Source organism: Pseudopodoces humilis, chromosome 17 (assembly GCF_049639895.1).
Source record: "Pseudopodoces humilis isolate 2021_Gansu_Grassland_sample_001 chromosome 17, ASM4963989v1, whole genome shotgun sequence".
NCBI classification, from domain to species: Eukaryota; Metazoa; Chordata; class Aves; order Passeriformes; family Paridae; genus Pseudopodoces; species Pseudopodoces humilis.
In genome coordinates, this window is record NC_142216.1 from 12,455,751 (window position 1) to 12,472,333 (window position 16,583).

At 38.1% G+C, this 16,583-nt stretch overlaps 1 long non-coding RNA gene across 1 annotated transcript in view; it reads left to right on the forward strand.

Moving 5' to 3' along the window:
- The window catches only part of LOC148182963 (uncharacterized), a 30,351-nt gene that overhangs the window by 11,248 nt on the left and 2,520 nt on the right, over positions 1-16,583 (forward strand). The window contains exon 2 of the long non-coding RNA XR_015773993.1: positions 13,581-13,633. This is a non-coding gene — a long non-coding RNA (uncharacterized LOC148182963). The remainder of the gene's footprint in view (positions 1-13,580; positions 13,634-16,583) is intronic.

Sequence of the window (16,583 nt, forward strand, 5' to 3'; positions counted from 1 at the left end):
TTACAGACAGACTTGAAGAGAAGAAAGAGGAAAGAGCAGCTTTCTAACTAGATTTTATTGCATTAGTCCGTTAAGAGAGGAAAAAAAGTCATTCCTTTAAATAATAATTTAAAAACTCACTGTAATTTGTGAACAAAGAAATTGTCATCTTTGCTTTTTAGTTTTTTTTAATCCACATGGTGTTAATTTCTTTAATGCTTTATAATTAATTATGACAAAGAGAACTGAAAAGCTTGTGCCCTTTTCTCAAAAGATGGTAAATGGACTTCTAATGTTGATAACTTCATTTCTGTAAGGTGGTGCTAAGTTTGATTTTATGCACAGCCAAGTGGCTTCTTCAGCAGAATACAAGCTGATATAGAAACTATAATGTACACCACAAAATGTAGATTCATTAAAAGAAGAAAGGCCTGTGTGTCTGTCTGTGACTGCATGTGATAACTTGTGCCTCCCAAAGGTACTGGGGCCCATAATTTAGTGAGCCTCAGATAAGCTGCCTTGTGAGTGCTCCCTAAAGGAATGGTGTTTTCTGTACCTTCACTAGATGGTCTGAGGCATATCTAAAAGTTTATTTGCTAGATAACTAATGCTTAAAATTTATAATTTTGCTAACATTTACAGCATATGAAGCCCAAATTAAATTGGGCTATGCAAATAAGTTGTGAATAAAAACATTTTTGGAGTGAATGGGATTTGAAAACTGCCTGGTAAAGCTGCCAGTGGCTGGATTTGCTGTGAATATGACACCTCTGGTGGTGTTTGCTACATAGATCTGACAGTGAGGTGAGCTCTGCTGTATCCCAGCAGAAAGATGGAATGTTCCACAGATTATACCTAACTAACTGAAAGGTGATTTTCTTTTGACCCTGCAGTGGTCATTGTCAAACCAGCCTGACTGTCTTGGACAAATGATTTTACTCTTTTGGAGAGTGTGCTGAGAAGCCCTTGTAAAGGAATCCCTGTGTTCTGTTTTTTTTACTTGCTCTGCCTTTAGGAGATATGTCCTTTTTGGAAAGTTACCTTGAAGTTCCCTTGATTCAAGCCAGATTAAGGTAAAATGCAAATAAAGGATTTATTTTCATAATACCTAGAATACACAGCACAGTTGCAGGTGTTTATATAAAAGATATAAATGAAGGAATAAATAGGTGGGGATCAAATCTGAAAATTCTTTATTTTGTGTATCTGCTTTGCTGCAGCTGCTTTCACGAGCAGATATTATCAGGGATCCTTTTTCTGTGTATTTTCTATCTCTGGGAGCATTTTTGAGAAAGTGACCTCTGGAATGCTCTGGATTACCTGTCATGGTTTTCATTTCTATACAGTAATTTTTTAGGATGTATATGTGAAAAATGGATAAGGTGATTTAGAAGTAGCCAGTTAGTAATAAATTACTGCTTCACCCTACCTGTCCCAAACTGAATGCAGTAATAGTTAATGTTACCTGATATATTTGTCATACATTAAGTCAATCTGTGTGGAAATGTTGCATTTACAATTTTAAATTGCAAATTTTTGAGAGGAAGAATCATGAAAACTCAGTAGTTCTCTGTTCCTAGACCATTCTGTGCCTTCCACATCCCTCCCAAAGACAGAGGAATTTCCTAGTTATTCAATAAATCTGTGCTTAGCTGGCAGTTGAAGAATTCTGTGAGCTTTGGTTTGATTTTAATTCATTTACCAGCACTAACAGTTTCTTCTGTATTGAATAAGCAAATCTCACCCTACAGTGACCTTGGCCACAGCTCCTGTGGGGTGAGCTGACCCTGAGCATCCCCTGAGCTGCAGCAGCACTTTGTCACCTGTGGCCTCTCAAGGGCTCCTGTCACTGCTGCTGCCCTCGAGGCCCCTCTTGCCCCACACAGGAAATGTACCAGTTAAATCTGAGAAACAAAATAAGAAAGTTGGTGTTGGTTGGACTGAGTAATGCTCTCATTTGGAGTGCAGTGCTACTGGCAGATGGGAGGCAGATGAGTTATTGTTGTCAGATTATTTTTTCAGTTAATGGTTATGCAGTGCTTTGAAGAAGTAAAGTGCTATATCACCGTTAAGTATTATTATTATTCAGTTCCCAAAAGATCACAGAGCAGATAAGGTTTTTATGATATTTTTCCCTTGGTTTTTTACTAGTGTGGTTGAAAGCAGAATGTGAACAGGCTCTTTGGCTGTGGCAGTTTAAATGTGTGTGATTTAAAAAAAGATTAGATGTGATGTTTCTAACTATCTCATTCAAACTCATTCCAAAGCACTTCATCTTCTGAGTGAAACAGTTCTCCTGCCTGAAAATTAATCCAAAACAAGATTCTGTGCTAGCTGTGAAGAGCTGGATTGAGCTAATTCATTTGTTGGGTCCAATCCATCCATACAAATGTGTGTAATACAGATCCTGCTTCTCATGTCATTGCCTTCTTGAGACTATGCAAACCCTGTTTTATCATCTTTAATAAAAATTGAGGCACTGATTTCTGAAGCTAAGAGCAAGACAGGGAGAATAATAAAACTGTAGAGCTAGATTATTTTTTTATTTATTTCAACACCTGTAGGTCTTTTCTTCCCCCAAATATTATGAAATTGTACTCCTCTGTAATTCTACCCCTAGCAGACATCACATTACACTGCATCTCTCATCAATATTTGTTAACTTTAACCTTGCATCATGATCTTCTCTCCAAATCCCATGGCTTTTAGAGACAGAGCCAAACAGATATATTTGGATTCTTTGTTCCCTTTCTGGAATGCTTTGGTGATAGTAATGCATGTTCATGTATTTTGCCTCTTAGGTTTGAAGGAACACGGCTAAAATAAATTCTCAGTGAGAATTGTTGCAGAATTTAGCCAAGAGGAACAGTTGTTTAGACTCTGAGGGAGACTTTGATTCATTGATTTGAGTCAGTGCATGCAGTATGTGAAGGATCTTGTATTTGGACACCAAAAACAAGCTAAGTTAATTTTGGATGTGCTGTCATCTCCTACTGCAGAGTGGGAGGTGGGTGATGCCCAGCTTCTTACTATGTTGTTTGCTCCTGGTTGGAGGGTGATTGGAAAATAGTGATTTTCAACATATGTGGTTAAAGCTTAAGTTCTGATAAAGTTTCAGTACTTGACAAAATTCTGTCAATTATAATCAAATTTTATTTTAGAAAGGGGGAATATTTCTGTGAGGAGAAACAATAAACATTTTTTTTTTGTTCTTTTGGATAGTGAAAGCTTTAAACTGTGCTGTTGATTTATCGTATTGATTTTTCTAAATGCTAAAAATTCACTTATACTGAGGGAAAAATTCCTTTGACATTTTCTTTCATAGAAAATAATGGAATCTTCATGACCTAGATTTCTTTTGCACAGCTGTTCTTTTAGAATGAAAACTTGTTACTACCTACCAAAAAAATAGATTTCATTTAGAAAAGCCCATTATCCTCAGTGACAGTTATGATTTCTGGCTCAAATTCTTTACATACATTACATAGGAAATATCTCTTCTGCTGTAAGGTTTTGGGAGCACTGGCAGAGACAGCTGGGAGAGTTCTTGGAGATGTTCATAATCAACAGAACCTACTCCTGAGAGTTCTGTTGCAGCATCCCCTGCTCAAAGATTGGGGTGGAACTGCAGGTGCCATGTCCAACCTCAAATAGTTTTGAGTATGTTGTCAGTTCTTCTGAGTTTGTGTCTAAAATATATAATATTTGACAGTGGGAGAAGAGTTGAAAGAGGGAGAATACTGCACTTATGTTTGGGTTTGGGCTTGGCTTGTAGTGGATCTTGTTCCATTTCTCATTTTCACACTTTTAAAGAAGTATCATGGTTAGTTGTGCTATTGATCTTAATTGAAAGTTGCACAAAAATAATCATTGGAGAGCCTAGAGTAAAGGATCTTGGTGAATGAAAAGATTATTAAAGATTTCAATCTAGAATAGCCCCAGATCCATTAGACAATGCAGTCGTCAGGAGAAAAGGTGGGAAGTGGGTACTTTGAGGCAAAACTTTCCTAAAAGATATTGTTGAAATATTTCTTGTCAAAAATGTGGTAGCACAAGTGAAGGTGCAATTTAAATAAGCTGAACTACAGATAAAGCAGCAAGGTTCTAAACAGATCAAATTTGCAAGTGTGTTTCAATATATTTTATGCCTTGGGAATCCCAGACTATCAAGCTGCCTAATATGCTAATACAGTGCAGCAATTGTTTTTTCCTTTTTTAGTGTTTCCACTGAAGTACATTGCCAGTTAACTTCTGACATGTGACGAAAAAAGTGAATTTGTCATTAAAGACTGAAACTTGTCCCTAAATTCTAAATGTAATATAATTGCAGGCAGGTTGAACTGGATATTGTACAATGCATCCTCCACTGATTAATTTGTCTAATCTAATTCTGTCTGATCTGGTACCTGACTTATTTAACACTGCAGGCCTGAGTTAATAAAGTCTTCAGGGTATTGGACACTGTGCTGGTTTTAACCAGTCTTTTTTGGAGGAGTAAAAGGGGACAAGGTATGTCTTTATACTTCGGGACCTTGGTAATAAGCTGCTGTAATCCATGTTCCTACTGTTAGCATTAATGTAGTTAGTTTTGGTGTTATTAAAAGAGTAATTAACACCTGCAGATATGATCAGAGATACTATCAGAGAGGAGGAATTAAATTTCACACTGAAGTTAAACTTGGATTTTTATTTCTGAAACAAAAACTGAGTACACAGCATTGTTGTGGCATTCTATTTCTAAATGTGATTTAACTCATGATAAAACTGCAATTACTCTAAATAAAGCTGACATTAGAACTCTGTGTGAGTAAACATGCACTCAGTGTAAGGGGAGGATACTCCCTGGGATGGGCTGATCCAGGCAGAGCTGCTCTCAAATCCTTTGTTTGAGAGGTTCAGCAGAAACAACACTGCAGAAAACAGTTGTAACCTTGGAGAAAGGAGGCCATGAATGAGTCATGGTTGTGAGAACTTTTAGGAAATATTGTCTCAGATCTGCAGTGACATTCACATATGGACACTTCATACGTTCATGTGGAAATCCCTTGTGCATCCATTCTGAGTGTTCCAGCAACAAAATGTGAATACCTGTAACACAGTGATGAGCAAGGGAAGATCTGGCAGTGGTAACTGGTTGGGTACAGATACTCTACATGCAAATTCTCAGTGTTGGTGTTATTTTTTGGCAAGGAATAGGTAATTGCTTTTAGACAACTGAGAAACTGATAGCACACGTAACACCACCACCAGGTAGAAGGAAGTGTGGTGGAAAGCTGAGAGCAATATTTGAGACTTACCTTTGACTTCTGTCACTCTTCCTGTGTGGAGTTTCATATTTCATGGGATCCCTCACATGCTGTTCCTTGTCAGGATTGTACTTTGCACAAGCTGTAGCTGGGGTCACAAGCTGCAATCAGCCACTGTGCAGACAGGATTTGTCACCTGTGCAGTGCCCTTGTGGTTGAAGGTGAAATACTGAAGTCCTGTTTGGAGGAGTCAAGACAAACAAAATGATGGGGCTTGAGGAAAAAATGTCATGGGTAAAATTGAGGGGGAAATGTTTTAATTCTGTCTCTCAAATAAATGGGACTCTCCACTATTTCAGGTCAACTTCTTTATTATTTCTGGAAGTTATGTTAAATGACTCCTTGCTACATATTGTGTGGTGTCATGGGGAAAAGAGGTTTATCACCATCCATGGGCTGAGAAACTTGCATGTACTGATGTGCCCAATCTTTTCATGATGTTCCCTGTAGTCCAGGAGACTAACAACTTTCTTTTCTAAGCTGAAACTTATTTTTGTTACAGCTCAAGTTTTGGTTTGGTGTTGGATTTTGATTGGTTGGTTGGTTTGTTTTGGGGGATTGTTTGGGGATTTTGTTTGTTTAAAAAGCAGTGAAGTCTGTTTAGAATAACTTTTCCAAATGGTTTGAAGATGAATAGCACCAATACTTCCTGATAAAATTTCACCCTCTCACCTTTTTGGTCTCAGCTGAGGCAGAAAACTGCCATGAAACAAGAAGGAAACCTCCAAGACGGAAAACTATTTCCTCTTCCAGAGTGACAAATAATTACAGTGTACTGATTGTCCAGCTAAAGCCCAGAAGCCCTGGCCCCTGTGCCCTTGATAAGGTAATCCTACAGGCTGTATATAAAGTCCTGGGCTAATACCTGTGTGGAGGTGCAGGCACTAAGCTGCTTAGGGCACGCACTGCTTTTGTTCTGTGCCGGTGTCGCCTCCAGAGCAGCGAGCTGTGACTGAGCTCCTGGGGGCTCTGCAGTGCTGATACTGCAGGGCTTCAAAGGGGGGTGTGTGTGGGAGGCTTGTCTTATTTGCTTTTTTACCCCAAACTTGTAGCCCAGCCCCCTAAAAGAATACCCAAACCTATTTTCATTGTGAACTGACAATGATTATTTCCTTTTGTATTTCCTTTTGTTTATTTTAGGAATGATACTATTTCATTTTTTCCTTCAGTTTAGGTTTTCTGTCTGCTAGAAATACCTTCTCAGTTTTTGCTTCCCTTTATCATGGTCAAAAGAGCATTTCCTGAACTCTATGCTGCATACACTTGAAAAAGTCTAAATAGGATTTTAAGAAAGAAAGAACCAACACTAAGTGAAATTAAGGATTTAGTAGGACTTCTGAGATTATTTAAAAGAGCTACTGGACATAAAAAATAAATTACAAGTAATAAGACATTGGCACAACAGGGTTTCTTAATGTATTCATTTGCTACTTATGTAATATTGCTGTACAGATTCAGTATTTGACAGATCTCTACAGAGGAAAAAAGGCCCCCAAAACACCTCCCCAGCAAATAAGAGTTCACAAGAAAAAAATAATATATTGCTCCCATTGACCACTAGGTGATAGCCTTGCTCAATTTATTCCTTTTATCAAGGTCATTTATATAAGGATTAAAAATGTTTTACACTGAAGCTCTTAAAGAATAGGATTATTGAAAAATCTTTTCTTTCCTGAGCATCACACCCAACTTTACTGCTTTCCTGGTTTATAAATATTTATGAGTCATAACACAACCTTTTACATTGCTATATTTGATTTATTTTGCTATGATGAGTCTCCAACAAACATACAACAGTGCACACTAAGTGCTCATATACTCATTTTATTTGTCTGCCTCAATGACACCAGTCCAGTTAGGACTGCTGGTTTTGGTGTAGACTGAAGTGTTGACATTTTAAGGTTTTTTTCTCATTATTAGTCTTCATAACCAAGGAGTCTAAAATATTTTTCCTGACATTACTGACTTCATTTATTATTTAAAGGGCTAATTTTTAACAAAATAATGTCCCATCTTTTTATATATCAAGACACTGAGACACAAAAACATTTTTATTTTGTGAAAGGATTTTCTCAAATCAGGCTAAAAACCCAAAATATAACCTAGTTAATAACTGAAACATTGAATCTTCACAATATTGAAATTCTTTCTGGAGAATTAAGACTTCTCAAGGCATGGCCAGTAATAGCCTTTATAGCTTTATTAAGTTAAGAAGTATCCAACATTTATAATATGGAGGTAAAACCAGTAACTTTGAAGTATTTTCATTAGATCCAATAATACATTAATGTGTTTGGTACTATTTTATTAAGATACTGTATTTCTATCTTCATATTTTTGAGGAGTAATAAAACCTTTTTGATGATTTCTAGAGCAAGAAATGGGTAAATACTTGTGAATGAATCCTTTGAATCACATTTAGTACAGGTTTAGTGTCTCTGTGCCTTTTCTTGGATGTCTGACATGGAAAAGTAGCTCTCCACATTGCCTACCTTTACTTTCATGCCAGAAATCTCTTGTAAAGATGAGTATAGAATAAATCAATTCTGTGGAAACATTATGCATACCACTGTAGTGCTAGAAGTGAAAGCAGGACTCCAGAGAACATGCTGAAATCCATATTCTATGAAAATGTGTCTTTGAAAATTGGCATTGTTCAGGTTTCATTTATTTGTAAATCATCTGCTGAATGCTCACGCTAGGATCTTCTTAGCTTTGCCAGAACTCAACTGTCACTTTGTAAAATCACTTTCACATTCTTTCCTGTGAAGCTCCAGGCATGTAGGGCCCAGGAACTGGGTGGAATTTTTGGAAGGAATTGTCATGATCCAGGTGATCCATTAATAATAGCTGCATTTCTGTTCCAGTCCTGGCAGAAGTGATTCTTCCTTCTCCCACCAGTCTGCAGAGTGTGCTTTCCAAAAAGCAGCCAAATCTGCTCTTAAGTTGACTTTTATTGTTGCCTTGTGCTTGGAGTGCTCATGCCTGATGCATTGACAGATTGATGTTGAAATCAGGGAAAGTTGTCTTACCTGGCCTTGATGAAAATACAGAATACACTGCCTTACTTTGGGGAACTGACTTCACTGAGACCATGATTCAAAAGACATTTAATCCTGTCTGGCTGTGGTCAATAGTAAGTTTTCTGTACTCCTACTCTTATTCAGGATTAGGAAGAAAGAAAAGTTCTCATGGTTAAAAAAACCCCGAAAGCAATCAAAAGTAAAACCAAAGCCAACCCTGACACAAAACATCCTGTTAATTGTATTCCAGAGGTGAGTGTGTGATGAGCTTTAATGTGTAGTTCATGAGGTCATTTTCTTTAGACATGGGCAGGTCCTTCTCTTCTGTCAACAGACCATTCCCGTTTTTCAGGCACAGCCACCCCAAAGCAGAGCTGTATTATGTGACATCTGTCCCAGCTGGTCCTCCCCTGACATTGATTCTAATGCCTTGTTGTTCCATAATAGTTCCCCTCACTTCAAAAAGAGAGTGCAGAATATTGATGGGACTTGGAGCTTCTGGGAGGAGGCAGCTAGAACTGGCTGTGTTCAGACAAATGGGAACAAATTTGGATCAAGAGCTGATAAGTCTGAATTAACTGAGAAGGTCAAAGAAGGTTGCTTTGGATAAAACAAAGAGCACTGTCATTTTCTACCTTTGAAGAATGTTAGTCTGATGTCAAAGCCATCTACAACCCATCAGTGTGTGCAAACTTCAGCCAGGAGTAGATAAGAGAAGGCAAAAGCAACAAAAAGTAAGGAAGAAGGCAAAATATTGCTGTGGTGCTGTGTGAGTAGTCAGGAGAAATGAACATGTGCAGCTCTGAATGGTGAGGCACTCTGTGATGAGCAGCTGGAAGAACGCTAAGTGGCATCTGCAGGTGGTGATACATTCCCATGTACCACATTCATTCCACTCAGAATAGAGCTCATTCAGATATAGGCTGATGACTGATCTCAAACTTGACCTTTTTAACATTTTCCTTCCCTTTCCTACTGCTTAACTCAAACCCAGCAGGCACTGGAGAATATTGAGTAATGCTGTGTCAGTAAAACTGCTGGACCTTGGGCCGGTGCTGTGATTCCTCATGTTTAGCTGGCTGAAATTTCATTTTCTAGTATTACTGGATGGTTCATTTTACTAGGTATTGTATTCATGTCCATAATAGGCATTCTGTTTTTAATGAGGGGGAAAGAAATACATGCTGCTACTTACAGAGAAGGTTTGAACTGACATGGGGAGATACCAGGAGTTTTGCTGTCATCCTTCACAATTGCATTTCTTAATACAGTCATGAGAATGAATGAGCTTTTGGTGCTTCCTGTAGAAGTCATATTTCCACATGTTTTTCCTGGTCCCATGCTACTGTCAGCTATACTTATTCTTTTAGTTATTGGGAAGATAAGACTAATAAACTATATCCTCATAGAGAATGGGGCACAAATCCAAGCCTAAATTAGAATTCATCATGATTTTGACTAGAAGTGTTCTGTAGTCATGCAATAATTATTTGTGTAATAAATTTTTAAAAAAGCCCTATAAATGAGTGAGTTAATGGCAGCAGTAAGTACAGAAAGGCAGCAGGTAGTAAGGATGGCATGGTTACAGTGCTGAATTAGTATTACTAACAATATTAAATTAAATATTAAAATTGTTAGGGGTTTGGAGCAAAGTACATGGGGAGACACTGGGAGAGCTGGGAACCTTCTAAAGAAAGACTTTGGGAGGATCCCATTGCTGTTTTCAATTACTCAAAAGGGGTTTCATAGAGAAGATGAAGACTCCTGAAGGTGTGTAGCGAAAGGGGAGACCAGATATAAACTAGAACAAGAGAAATTGCCTTTGAATGTGAGGGGAGAGGGGCAGATCCCAAAAAAATGGGATCATCCATGAGACTGGAGCTAAGAGAAAAAACTGTGTGCTCTCCATCTGCAGACATGTTCAGAACTCTACTGGATATACAGTAATGTAACCTTGCCTTGGGTTAAACTTGAGTTGGTGTCTAGAAATCCTTTGAAATCTAAATCAGTCTGATTCTACTGTCCTAGAGAGTGGGATTATCTTGGCTTTTGTTGTACCACCCATAGCAATCTCCATTGACCTGCAGCATTCCAGCTTCCTGCTGTCAGGCTGGGCACCAAGTGGATGCTCTGAAGGGCTCAGCAGAGCAGATATGCAAAGGGGCTGCACTGCTCCTGTGAAATGCAGCCCCCTGAAAGCTTCCTGCTCTGTGCCAGCAAATAAACAGTGCAGTGGACCCCTGTTCTACCTCAGATCTGGAGAGTGGGGAATGGACTGGCACCAAACCCCTCTGCAGGTGCTTTGTAGCACCCTCTTGCAGAGCTGGGTGAATTCCTGGGCTCAGCACGAGCTGCTGGAGGCTGGTGCTGTGGTCCAGCTCAGGGCTGGCTCCAGCCAGGTGGGGATGTACTTGCACTGCTGGTTCTTGCACCTGCCTCACAGCAGCCATCCAGAAGAGCCCACCCCATTTCTCTATTTCCAAGGAAAATTGGGAAGTGTTCATCTTTGTGCAGGGTTTGTCTGAGAGGCAGGCAATGTATGCATCCTGTGAGAAGTGTGTTGATACTTTGGAATTACTTAGGTAAACCTTCAGAGGAGATGGTGTGGCTTTTAGTACTCATTTGTTAGAAACAATTAATGACTGTAAAGCTCATCATATCACAATTTGCATTTTTGGTGTGTGCCATGCTTTATTTTCATGTGTATATCACTTTTAGTTCAGATTCCAGTTACAGTATACATGCAGCTATGAGAAATCTGAAGCTACCAAGTGTTTCAGACTTTCTCAATTCTTTGAGTACATTCCACCCCACTGAAGCTGCACAGAAGCTTTCCTGTCATTTTCAACTCTAATACAAACAATAGTAATTTCTCCGCTTCAACAGATTTAAAAAATAATTATACTGCACTTGAATAAAATAATCTATTTCTTTTAACTAGTGTGTCAAAAGAAATACTGATCTTTTGTGTTATCCACATCTACCCAAATGTCTGACATGTGTCCAAAAGAGTCTTAAAGAATGAAAATGCTTTTTAGAGACTTAATGTCTTTTTCAAAGATAGATACTCATTTAGGGAAAGACATACCACACTTAACCTAATCTTTTGAACTACCATCCTTATCTTAATATTGTTTAAGTCATGATGGTAATGGAGGATGCTTATGATAGAAGCACATTTGTATTAGTTTCTGGAGGATTTGATATCTTCTCCTTGAATAATTCAAATTATTTGCCTTTATACTGGGACCATGAAAACAATTCTGAATTTAACAGTAAATTAGTGAAGTATAGACATTCTCATCTTTTCTGGAGAGTTTTTACCTGAAAATTGAGATGTGGATAATACATCAGGTAACAGCTCCTTTGTAATTATTGTACTCTTAGTGCACTAAGGCTGCATTTTCATAGCTGATTCAACTAAGGCTTTGCATTTCTTAAGTCGTGAAGATTTGTAAAGGCTACAAAAACTTTTTTATACCAAGTGTTTTCAAATAAATAGAATATCATAAAGCTTTCACAGCTTTGCCTTTTCCCCAGAACTGGCTAAAAAAACCAGGTTTTTTAAAAATTACCTGCTGCTACCAGGTAATAAAATGTAGACTGATTCTGAATCCACAGATGCTGCATGGGACAGGTAGAGCTAGAGGTTCTTCAGTGTGCATTTAGGAGCATGAGTTGAGCCAGTGTCAGTAGTGGGCACCTAAAAAGTATTTCCTTTGAAGCTTCTTTTATGGGCTCAGAATCACTGTTCCCACAGCAGGAACCTTTATGACTTTGAATTTCAGTGAAGGGTTTGTGCTGTAAGTTCCTGCACTCTGGTGTGGTGATTTCTGAAGTGGCAACAAAAGCCAGCTGCTATCACAAACTGAAAACTTCATTTCCTTCAATGCACACACCTTCCCTGCTGTATAATCATGCAATTTAATAGATAGCACCACTGGTTGCTTAATACTGTTGTATATGAGAATAAGGTGATTGAGAAATGGTGAACGTGTCACTGTTTCTGCTCAGTGCAATGTAAAGTAGCACTGAGACATGGAAGGGCTCCACAACAGAAGTAATGTCAACATCTGTGATAGCCCCATCTATTTTGATCCTAAATTTCATCTTTTTGTGTGCAGGAGAAAGGCACGCATGAGAGAACAGTGACTGTGTTTCTTTTGTTTAATCAGCAATGATGGCTTGAATCAGCAAAGAGAATTAGTAGAAATACAATGTGAAAGCCTAACAGGTGGTTGGGGTGCCAGCCTGTGAGTGACTTGCACAGGCCCAAGTGACTTGCACAAAGGTGTGAAAAGGGGCAAATTAGTCACAGGAGATGGACATTAGGAATCCCCAGTTACTGACTGAAAAAAATGTAAGTGACATCTGTTTCTTGTTTCTCGCTAAAAAAGATAAGAATTGCTCTGCTGTTATTATGTGGAAGAAAGGGAGCACTTGCCATTAAGCAGAAGCTTTCACGTGTGGCTTGTCACAAGCTGGCAGGAGCCGCGTGTCGCGATCGAGTTAGCGCAGTCATTCGGATTAGAAAAGGCTCTGGCAGGAGAAGAATTGGCTGCTGCAGCAGTGGGGAAATGTGGACACAAAGGGCTCGTTCCTGCCTTACCTGGGGGAGCAGAGGAGGCGTCAGAGGGCAGCGTTTGAACCCTGCTCTAATGCTCCATTAATGCACGTGGCTGCTTCATTAAACACCTTGGCATGGCAAAACAAATGCGCCATCCCACCATGGAAGCTGCTGCCTGCTGATGGACACCGAGACAAAAGGGCAATTCCTGATGAGTGTAAAATAGCCTCATGCCTCAGCATCCTCTTAGAGAAACTACTGGGCAAAATATGTGAAAATTCTGCTAGATTAGTCGTAAGAATGTGCTCAAACCCACCAACACACCTTGCCAATCACTTGATTGTCCCATAGGATTTCCTCATTGCAGGCTGACAGAAAAAGTGTTAAATGAGGGGGGTTTATTGCATAGTCACTCAAACTGGAAACCAGGGTCACAAACTCTTACCTGCATAGTAAATAAGTAAGGTATAATAGCTGCTCTGCACTTGTGAAAATGTCTGTCTTAACACGAGCTCGGTGAAAAAATCTTTTCCGGAATAAGACTGTTATTAAAAAGAATATTATGTTACGTTGTTACGACTAAGAATACTTATTCCTGAATTAATCCATACTAATGCTACATAAACAATCTAAATAATTTCTGTTTTGACAGGGAATTTTCAAGCTGCCTTTTCCTGACATAATTTTCATTTTATGTTCTTGCAGGAGAAAACTTAGCTGTTTCTCATCAGAGTACATCAAATACAACACTCCTTCTGGTAAGAAAATCTGATTATTTAAGTTGTGTTATAAAATGTAGCTCTCTGGAATCTGAGCTGTTTTTCATTTTCAGTAACTGCATTTAACAGTTCCATCTTCCTTTCAGGAGCACTTTAAATTCTTTTTATTCCTTTGTTCCTGTCTCCTCTGCTTTCTGAATTTATTCTGCAACTTCAGGAGCAATGCTGTAAATCTTCCCGCAGTCAGTATTTCAGACAGTCACAAGCAGCATGTGGTATGTGAAATCTAGGCATTCCAAGATCTACTTTTATTTATCCTCTTGTGTTTCTGTTCATTTTGTGAAGTTTTTGGTATCATTAGTGATGTCAAAATTGAGCATGTTGCCTAGAAAGACAAATATAATATTAATTTTTCTGTGGAAAAGGAGAATGTTCAGGAGACACCTAACTGACTCTACTGTGTCTTGCCTTTTAAAGAACGCACCACAGGGATTTTTCATCAATGTCTCATCCTTTCTCTTTTGGAGGACCATGATATGTTTCTAGTTCACTATTTTTTTTGCATTCAACTTTACTACTTTTTACTGTTTTGTTTTATTTCCATTAAATAAAAATTATGTTTTTTTAATGTTATATTTGAGATGGTTTTGAGAGCATTATCTGTGTTGTTCTGTCTTATTTTGCCCTCTGTTTTGGATAATAACCTTCATATTGTGATGTGTAAGACTGTTATTGCACTTAGACCTCATGCAACAGCAAATATTTTTTTTTTTTCCTGCCAATAAACTGAGGAGGAGAGTAAGCTACTGCTTCAAATTGTTTAAAAGAGTATAAAGGAATATATTGTAGATCATCTCTTGCTTTTGACTATTCTATGTTTATAAATGGAGTGCTGAACTTCTATGGCAGCCCTAGGGGATCATGGAGACCCAGACACAAGAATTGCATAAGTGCAATTGAAAGCTGCAAGAAGGAAGCAATCCTTAAATCCATACCTTTAGATAATTGTGCTTGCAAAGGTAAACTAGCTACTCCTAAATGCATACTTTCATATTTCAGTGTAAAATATTTGTGCATAGCATGTAAACTCATTTCTGGTTTAAAGATACTCTAAACAAACAACAAAATCAAATTAATACAAGCTGAAAACTGTCAGCCCTGCAAACTGACTCTGAACTACAGAAAAGTTTGGAATTCTGTCAGTGATTCTGTTACAATGCTGTGGTGGGCTTGCAAATATTTGTAAGAGATAGCATGTTACTACTGAATTTAAAGTGCTGCACGAGAAATATATGAAGGAGATTAATAGACAAAATGTTTGATGTCAAAATGCTATATATTTTTATTTCCTTTTTAGTTTTTATGATCCATGGAAACTCTTTTCCTCTGCTGAGAAATAGAAAAATTGAATGCTGACCCTAAAGAGACTCAGTCACTTCAGCTGTGTAAGGGGGAGGCTCCAGCTTTTTCATCTTTTGTTTGCTGGTGATAACAAAAGTTCTATTTCTATTTAATTTGTCAGTCTAGGAAAAAGGATTTCCTTTTAATTTTTTACATTTTCAATGAATGTGTGTGATGGCTTGAGTTGCTGAATGCTATTTTTATTCCCACTTCCTACTAGAATCAGACAATTTATTTAGAAAAACCAATTCCCACGTCATAACTGGTACTGCAATCTGTGGTGAGAGGTGAGTCCTGCTGTCTGTGGGCACGACCTTCTTGAAGTCCTTCCAATCTCAATTATTCCCTGATTCTCTGATTCATATCAATGTCCAGTTCTGTGAGCCTAGTTTGTAATGACTGGTTTGCCATCAGTCCTTCTACTCTGAGCTGTGTCCATCAAGGGTTCAGATCAACCCCGGCAGGGTGCACTGCAAATGGAGAACAGAGCATCTCCCCCAGCCCCTCCACAGTGTTTAACTCTGGCATTAAAGTTTCCTGGTTAAAGTCATCCTTTCTGCCTGACTTAAAGCTTTGGGGAATTGTTTATGCATGTGTAAAACCACTAAACCTTAGAATTTGTGCTCTGTTCTATGAATAATAGCACAGAGTAGATTTGGGTTTATAGTTAGTATTATATATATATATTAGGATAATATATATAGTTATGGTATAACATAACTGCTTGTGGTCACTCTATTCACAGGTCTCTCTGTAAATCTAAAATACATTAATCCCAGGGATGAGCAAACAGGAGATTCAGATGAATACATAGCACTCATCAGCCCATCTTCCTTGCTTTTTGGTCTTATTTGTTTTGTCCTGCCCTTTTTTTTGGCTTCTATTTTATCCCAAATATGACCATCTTTTCTCATAGCAGAAGGAGAAGTGCTTTTAAAGAAGTATTTGTTTTTTTATTCTAAATAATCTGCAGAGGAACTCATTAATCTAGAATTCATGATTATAGTTGAACATTCAGATTGATTGAACTTAAACTGACTTCTTTGCTGTTCCAAAAGATCTTTTCTTATGATTTATTTCAACGAAACTCTTGGTCACCTTTCTTCTTGTGCCAAGTCAGTAGTCCAGGAAAAAAACTCGTGTTTTCTGCTGCCTTGGATGACAGGATTTGTAGCTACATTTATAAATTTAATCCAGCAATAGGTTTTTATCTGTGGTGTTAGTCACACCATCATTCATCTTATGATCACCTATTACAAAAAAAAAATTGATTAAGCTGCAAGATATAACACTTAATACTTAAATATGGAAGAATTTCTTACTTGAACATGTAAGAAATATACAATGATCACTTCCCAGTGCACTAATGTGGAGTCACCTCCGGAATAAGAAATTGACACTTCATCTCTGCTTTCCGAGGGTTGGTATGTGCAAGTGAAGCCTAAGTCAGGATTCAGGGAGCTGAGAATGTAATTATTTTAATAATGAATTTTATTTTGATATTTGGCCTGTATGTGTAGGTCAAACAATACTCCTAAAAAAACAAAGTGGGGAACTTTTTTATCATTCCCAAGCGTTGTGATTTTCT